Source organism: Physeter macrocephalus, chromosome 20 (genome assembly GCF_002837175.3).
Source record: "Physeter macrocephalus isolate SW-GA chromosome 20, ASM283717v5, whole genome shotgun sequence".
NCBI lineage: Eukaryota > Metazoa > Chordata > Mammalia > Artiodactyla > Physeteridae > Physeter > Physeter macrocephalus.
The window spans coordinates 115763150-115772257 of record NC_041233.1 but is presented as its reverse complement, the minus strand read 5'-3'; positions in this window follow the sequence as shown (position 1 = coordinate 115772257).

The window sequence follows — 9108 nt, the reverse complement described above, 5'->3', positions numbered from 1 at the left end:
CCATGTGCACACTAAAGAGAGAAGAACTAACAAAAACAACAAGATTGGAAAACTATGAGTATCTACAAAAAACAATGAGCACCTCCATTTGTTTGGAGCTTAAGCTCCAAACAAATGGAAAATTTAAAAGTAGGCAAAAGGTAAGTCTCGGATCGTGAATACTAAGAAGGGACTTGTACTTTAGGCTTTGGACAGTAGGAATCATTGAAGATTATTTAGGTGAAAACGTTTTGATGTGAATGTATGTAAATGTGTTATGAATGAATACATGCCTTCTAATGATCAGGAATATCACCTAATGTATCATGAAAGTTCAGTACATTTTATGGTTGCTTAATCTTAGAAGAGTCTAAACATAATGTATTTGTGCAGCAAAATGTAATGATCAATTCTGACTTAAAATTTTAGTCAAAGGAAATTTCAGCTCACTGAAACCAAAATTAAAATTCAAAGGGAAAAGCTATAAACAAAATAGGTTTACTCATTTGTAAACTTAACCACTGTTCTGACAGGTGAAAAAAATTAGATAAATTATTATTTCTTTTCCAGGGATCAAACTCAAGAGTTGATGACCATATGTGTGCAAAGTGGTTTTCCTTCAACGGAAAGGCACAGTGGTTAAAAGAGGAAAGCTGGCCTCCAAGCTGGTCTCTGCCTTTAACAAATGTTTCTCAGTATGTATAAAAAAAGGAGTTGGACTAGATATTTTCTGAGGTTCCTTGCAGCTCTAAAATTCTGTACTCTAGAAGAGTATTTGCTAATGTCTTGGTAAAAGTTTCTAAGTCCTTTTCCTTACTACTCAAAAGTGATATGGCTTAGGAAGAATCTCTTGCCATCCTAACACGATTGATGTACTGTAACACACTTGAAATGTACTGTTGAGTAAGACAGACAAGAAGTTTGATAGTCCCTATCAAAATACAAGGGAGTCATTGAAGTAGCTATGGCAAACTTTATATCATAAACCTCTCCTCCGAAGGACAGGCTGACTGGGAATACAGACAACAGAATCTCCGGGATTATGGACCCGTTAGTACCTTCCAGCCTTCTTGGAATGATGCATCTGTGATGGGTCAGCTCTATACAGTTCTGCTCTTCCTGGAAATTTAAGAGAATCAACCACAGACTTCAAATACATGCTGCTTCTGAGAATGCTTACCTGCTCTACTAGTAGAAAGGAGAAGAAATTAGAAAGGAAGCATTCTAATGACTGAGCTTCTGAATTTTTTAACTTACATTCAGGTTTAAAACAACAGGAGTTTTCATAATTAACTGCCTCTTTACCAGCCACATTCTTCCACTTTTACCCACACCCTCCACTGACAAACAATAGTGAGCTATTTATATGCCAGAGAAGCAATGCTTAAAAATGTTAAACGCAACCAATTCTATATGAAGAAAGGAATTAGTAAACTTACAGGCCATAGAAGAAATAGAAATAAACAAGTAAATCATTTCTTCACAATAAAATATAACCAACACTTAAAAATAAGAATACCCAGTTTTGACAAGGACACAATAGAAGGGACTCCGTTATATACGCTATGGAAATATAATTTGATACAAGACTTTGGAAGGCAATTTCATGATCCTTATCAAGAAACAAAAATATTCATACCTTTGACTCAGTAATTCTGAGAAGATCTGATTTTTTTTATTGTGCAAAAAAAACCATATAACATGAGATCTACCCTTTGAACAAATTATCAGGTGTACAGTGCAGTATTGCTCACCACAGCACGATGTAGTACAGCACGTCTCTAGAGAGTTCTCACCTTGCATGATTGAAGCTTTACACCCACTGAACAGCAACACTCCATTTTCCCCTCCCCCAGCCTCTGGCCACCACCATTCTACCTTCTGCTTTGATGAGTATGAAGAAACATCACATAGGTGGAATCATGGAGCATTTGTTCTATGACTGGCTTATTTCACTGAGCACAATGTCTTTGAGGTCCATCCATGTTGTAGCATGTGACAGGATGTGGGGTTTTTTTTAATGATGGAATAATATTTTATTGTACTTATATAACACACGTTATTTATCTATTCATCTGCCAATGGACATTTAAGTTATATCTATGTCTTGGCTATTGTGAATAATGCTGTAACGAACATGGAAGTGCAAATATCTCTTCAATACCCGGACTGTAATCCTCTGGATAAATAACTAGAAGTGACATTGCTGGATCATACAGTAGTTCTATTTTTAATTTTTTGAGGAACTTTCATAATGTTTTCTATAGCAGCTGCACCATTTTACATTCCTACCAAGAGTGTATAGAGGTTCCAATTTCTCCACATCTTTGCCAAAACTTACTTTCTGGTTTTTTAAATTATCTATTTATTTATAATGACGATCCTAATAGGTGTGAGGTGATACCTCATTGTGGTTTTGATTTGCATTTACTTGATGCTTATTGAGGTTGAGATTTTCATTCACCTTTTGTATGTCTTCTTTGGAGAAAAGTCTATTCAAGTTATTTACCCATTTTTATTTTTGTTTTTGTTTTTTGTTATTGAGTTGAAGAAGTTCCTTATATATTTTAGATATTAACCCTTTATCAGATATATGGTTCACAAAAATTTTCTCCCATTCTATAGGTTGCCTATTCACTCTGCTGCTTGCTTCCCTTACTGGACAGAAGTTTCTTAGTTTGATGCTATCCCATCTGTCTATTTTTGCTTTTGCCACCTGTGTTTTTGGTGTCATATCCAAGATCATTGTCAAGATTAATGTTAAGAAGTTTTCCCCCTATATTTTTTCTAGGAGTTTTACAGTTTCTGTCTTAAACTTAAGTCTTTACTCCATTTTTATTTTATTTTTTTATATCTCTGGTATAAGGGTCGAATTTTATTCTTTTGCATGTGACTATCCAGTTTTCCCAACACCATTTGTTGAAGAGACTATCCTTGCTGTATCGTGTATTCTTGGCAACCTTGTCAAAGATCAGTTGACTGTATATATAGATTTATTGGACTTTCCATTCTATTCCATTGGTCTATATGCCTATCTTTATGCCAGGACCATAATGTTTTGATTACTTTAGCTTTGTAATATGCTTTGAAATCAGAAGCATGAGAACTCCTGCTTTGTTCTTCTTTCTCACGATTGTTTTGGCTATTCAGGGTCCTTTGTGGTTCCAGATGAATTTTAGGATTATATTTTCTATTTCTGTAAAAAACACCATTGGAGTTTTGATAGGGACTACACTGCGTCTACAGATGGCTTTGGGTAGTAGGGACATTTTAACAATACTAAGTCTTCCAATCCATGAACATGGGATGCCTTTCTATTTATTTGTACCTTCTTTCATTTCTTTCCTTAATATCTTATAATTTTCAGTGTTTAAATCATTTGCCTCCTTGGTTAAGTTTATTCCTAAGTATTTTATTCTTTTTCATGCTACTGTAAATGGGATTATTTTATTAATTCCCTTTTCAGATTGTTTGCTGTTAGTGTATAGAAATGCAACTGATTTTTGTATGATTTTATATCTTGCAACTTAATGAATTCATTTATTAGTTCTAACAATTTTTTGTGGAATCTTTAGGGTTTTCTACATGTAAAATTATGTCATATGCAAACTGACAATTGTACTTCTTCCTTTCCAATTTGGATGTCTTTTATTGCTTTGTCTTGCATGATGCTCTGGCTAGGACTTCTAGTACTATGATGAATAGAAGTGGTGAGAATGAGCATCTTTAGTTCATTCCTGACCTTACCAGAAAAGCTTTCAGTTTTTCACCATTAAGTATGTTAGCTGTGGATTTTCCATACATGGTCTTTATTATAAGGAAATGTCATGCTATTTCTAGTTTGTTCAGTGTTTTTTAACCACAAAGGGTGTTGAATTTTGTAAATGCTTCTTCTACATCTGATCATGTGATTTGTACCCTCTGTGGTAAATATCACATGGATTGATTTTTGTATGTTGAACCATCCTTGCATCCCAGGGATAAATCCCACTTGGTCATGGTATCTGATCCTTTTAATGTGCTGTGAATTTGATTAGATTCACTGTATGCTGGTGAAGATTTTTGCATCTATATTTATCAGGGATACTGGCCTGTAGTTTTCTTTTCTTGTAATGGCTTTTTCTGGCTTCGGTATCATGATAATTCTTGCCTTATGAAATACATTTGGAAGTGTTCCTCCCTCCTCAATTTTTTGGAAGAGTTTAAGAAGGACTGTCATTAATTCTTTAAGAGCTTGGTGGAATTTACAGTGAAGCCGCTGGTCCTGAGCTTTTCTTTTTTGGGAGGTTTTTGATTACTGATTCAGTCTCCTTACTATAGTTCTGCTCAGATCTCCTATTTCTTCATCATTCAGTCTCAGAAAGTTATGTATTTCCAGGAATTTATTCATTTCTCCTAATTATTTAATTGGTGGCATATAATTGTTCATAGTAGTCTCATAATTCTTTGTATTTGTGTGGTACCAGTTGTTATGTCTCCTCTTTCATTTCAAAAAAGTCCTTTTTTTTCTTGATTAGTCAATTTTGTTTACCTTTTAAAAGTTTTGACAACCTTAAAAGGTTTGTCAATTTTATCTTTTTTAAAAAATCAACTTTTAGTTCTATTTATATTTTCCCATTTTTTTCTACTCTATATTTCATTTATTTCTGCTCTAAACTTTATCATTTACTTTCCTTGGCTAAGTTTGGGTTCAGTTTGCTCTTCTTTTTTTAGTTCCTTAATGTGTAGAGTTAGATTGTTCGTTTGAGACACTTCTTTTTTACAGTGTAGATGTATAGTTCTATAAACTTTCCTTTCAGTACTGCTTCTGTTGCATCCCATTTTTGGTATGTTGTGTTTTCGTTTGTTTGTCTCAAGATATATTCTAATTTCCCTTATCAATTCTTCTTTGAGCCACTGGTTGTTCAAGAGTGTGGTATAATTTCCACATATTTGTGACTTTTCAAGGTTTCCTTTTCTGTTAAGTTTTAGATTCATTCCACTGTGGTTAGAGAAGATACTTGATATGATTGCAACCTTAAATTTGTTAGGACTTGTTTTGTGATCTAACATGTGCCCCATCCTGAAGAACGTTGTAAGTGCACTTGAGAAAAAAATGCGTTATTCTGCTGCTGTTGGGTGGAAATGTTTTATATGTGGCTTAAATGATATAGTTCAAAGCTCTATCTTTTTTCTCTATCATTCAGGCAGATTCCCTCCTAACAATGAGCAAAGCTGCCTACCAGGTTAGCAGCCTACCAGGTTAGCAGCCTGAGTGAAATCCCAATCAAGAAGTCCTGGAAAAATCTCTGATTATGCTGGCCCACATCATATGCCTTTCTCTGAACCAATCACACTTTCCAGGAAAATGAGGTAGTGTTCTGAAGACCGTGCCCATGCTTCTCACTGCATGGCTGACACTGATTTCCATAAGGTAATGAAATGAATTTCCCATAGGAACTGGGTTTCTGTTCCTATGAAATAGGAAGACCTGTAGGCTGAAAATACAGTCATTTTCTGTCTATCTTAACCGTGAGGAAAAATTTTATGACACAAAACTGTTTAGGGCATCGTTATTTATAATGACTAAAACCTTAAGACACACTAAAATATGCATTAATAAGAGAATGGTTAATAAATGATGATATATTCATATGACCATTAAATTTTATATACAAATAGTTTTATTAATGTGGGAAATGTGTTAAATGTCAAATGACAAAATAAGGACATAACTCTACAAGGCTCTGTCTAGCAGATCACAGCTATCCAAAACATTGTAAAACACATAGGAAGACATCTAAAATGTTACAGTACAAAGAGTAGCTATATCTGGACGGTTAAAAAATTTTTTTTCTCTTTTTTTGTATTTTCTTGTTTTACTATAATGAATATGGATTTTATATTTAGAAAATAATCAATATTTTACTTAAAAGAGAGACAAAAAAGAATTTCTTATGTTTACTAGCATTTATGTTTGAAGGTAGGTCTTACAATTAGGACACTGGAATCACAGAAGGAATTACAGGGTGTAATAAATGTTTAAAAGCAGAGGCTTAAACAGACAAATTGTGCTTCAACCAAGTGAATGGAGTTTTCATTTATTTTGAAAATAAAAAGACCGTATTAGCAGGCATTCAGGGACTTGGAGTGGTACTGCTACATGACACTGAGGTGCCTTTCTTAATTTCTCTATAAGTGGTGCAGGGCATATTGGCACCTCGTTTAAGAAGCTGAGGTGTGTTCACTGTGAAACAGCCTATAGTCAAGTTTTAATAGAGGAAGAAAAGGATGCTTTTGTTCATTAACTCCACAGGGCTCACATTTGGCCTGGAACTTCAATAAAACCAAGAAATAAATGAGACTGCGAAATAAAACTGCATGAACACTGGAAAGGTATCTGTTGATTATGTGGTACTAAATAAAGTAGCATTTCTTTTAACTGTACCTGTCTCTAAGCAAAGTTAGAACTGATGATTCTCAGGGTGTGAGAGACCGATAGTAATTCTAGGAAACACCTTCCATCTGGATTCTTGCTGCTACTGTTCTTGCTATTTTAATTAAAAACTCTTATATTGATTTGTTTACTTATTATAACTAGCAATTATATCTCAGATTTAATTTTTAACACCTTAATTATGCTACTGTGAACATACTGCCTCCCACTTTCCCTTTGTCCCTCACAGGTAAGCTAGCATGGCATGCTGCCGGTAACGGGCCATGGGTGCCCTCCCTCAGTACCATCGAAGGAGTAAAGAGGCAAGCAGTGATCAAAACATAAACAAACTAACCTGGCGAAGGAGCAGAATTCACAATGATAAAATCCTAACTTAGGATGTTCATTAGAGTTACAAATTCATTTACATTAGTGTTTTCTAAACATCTGCCATGTTCATGCTCGCTGGTACAACTCTGTCCAAAGAACTGGATATGGTCCCTGCTCTGGAGGAGCTTACAATGTTCTTGCAGAAACGAACAAACAAAAGCCACTGTGATGCGGTTAAAAATGGGGAGGACCATAAGAGGGAAATATGCTAATAGAGCAGAAAGGAAAGGAATGTTAGCTCATATCTGAAGGGTGAACAGCACAGAGAATTTCAGGCTAGGGCTGCAGGATCTTTTTTTTTTTTTTTTTGGCCAAAAACGTCATGGGCTTATGAAAGTGCACTCAGGAACACTGGAGTTCAGTGTGACTGCAGCCTAAAGTGTGTGTTGAGGAAAGTAAGTTGTAAGCAGATTATTGAGAGCCCGGATGCTGTGCTAGGGACTGGACATTATCCTGTAGACCACGGGGAGCCACTGGAGCATTAAAGCAGCAGAGGGTGGCATGAATAGGTCTGGGCTTCAGTAAAAGAAAGCTTGTGACAGTATGAATGATGGATTTAAAGGGTGAAAAACTATAAACAAGGAGGCCAGTCAGATGCAATAATCCACATGAGAAAAGAAAAGGAAATAAACAAAGGCAGTGGCAGTGGAAATATAAAAAGGGCACACAATCGAAAGACAGTCCAGAGTTAGAACCCACACATTAAGAGTAGTGAAATATATACGGCCTGATTTCTCTGTTTCCATCACTGTATTAAGGGTTCCACACACTTTTGTCTCATAAATCTTCCTAACAGTCCCATGAGGCATGTTCTGTTTCTTATGCCTGTTTAACAGATTCAGGAACTGAAGATTAGAGAAGTTAAGTAGCTTGCTCAAGATCACATAGCTAGGAAACGGGAGAGGTGGGACTGAGCCCAGGTCTAACTGATTCTGGAGCATGACAAATCCCTACGATAAATACCCTCCAACCTGCCTAGGTAAGCATGGGAAACGAGGAAAACGTGGAAATGAAAGATGACCATGTTGTTTATGACCTATGTGACTTGAAAAATGTGAATTCCATTGACTGGGGTAAAGAACATATGGGGGAAAGCAGGTTTCTGGAAAAACACGTAAATAAATAAACATACACACACACACACACACACACACACACACACACGCATATATAGTGTTGAACACATTTACCTTGAATACTGAAAATACATGGAAGTTTAACGTAAGGCTAATGTGCTCTGAGTCACTCTCATGGAGACCGTTGGAGAAATCATGGCAAAGAGTGTGTTGCCACGGCAGAGCACACAGTTAGAAGACAACAGAGCTCGGGGCAGAGGTCTGTGGCATTACTTCCTTTAAGGAAGGCACAAAGCGCGAGGAGTCTGGGAAGGAGGAAGGGAAGGAGCTTTCAAAGATGTGGCCAAAGACCCTGGAGAATTCAGGGTTAAGAAAGCCAAGGCAGAAGAAGGTTCTGAACAAGAGATACTGAAAAATAAAACACACCATTTCCAAAAGCATAGTCTCAAATATGAAAGAGACATCACGTTGCAAGAGAACTGAGGAATGTCTGTTGGATCCAGCATTGGGGGATCACTGTTGACATTGAAGAAGGATGGTTCAGGGGGAAAAGGCATCTGACATCAGATCCCTATGATACGCAGCGTGAAGGGCCTGTGAGGAAGAGGGTGGCCTCTTCTGGCAGAATGGATTCTTTCCTGGTGAATGTGGCCACCTCTTCCTCAAACCCCATAGCGGAGGGATTACAGCGTCACAAAGCAACAGCTACCCTTTTACAAGAATACTCAACATGTTCCAAGGGTAAGACGTGGGCTTTTTTCTCCTTTAGTCTCTGCTCTAAGCCTAAGAGAGACCCACAACTGTTTTGTTACAAGAGAAAGCTTCCTCCTCAGTCCTGACGTTTTCTGCCTCTGGAGGACACTCAATCACCGTAACCTACTCCTAGCTGGTTTCTGCCCCTTTACTAACTCAGACCACCTCAGTGAGGTCTTACCCAGTTGGTAATTTGGGAAGGTAAACTGGACATGCTCAGCTCCCCTCCATTTATCTCTTTGGGAACCAGCCTCGGGGCAGAAAGAACACCATCACAGCTGCTTCTTTTCCAGGCAGGTCTCCTATCTTTCTGGGGGGCCTGCAGTTTTGAGGGATAGCCTGAAAGACACCAACATTTGGTGTATTGGTCGCAGACGTTGCGAAATGAGGTGAAAGCGCAAAGCTGAGTAGAAAAAGAAAATAAATGCATAGAAAGACTTTTAATTGGGGCTAAAACGTGGTTTGGAGCCTTCACCATAAGTTTTACAGCAAATA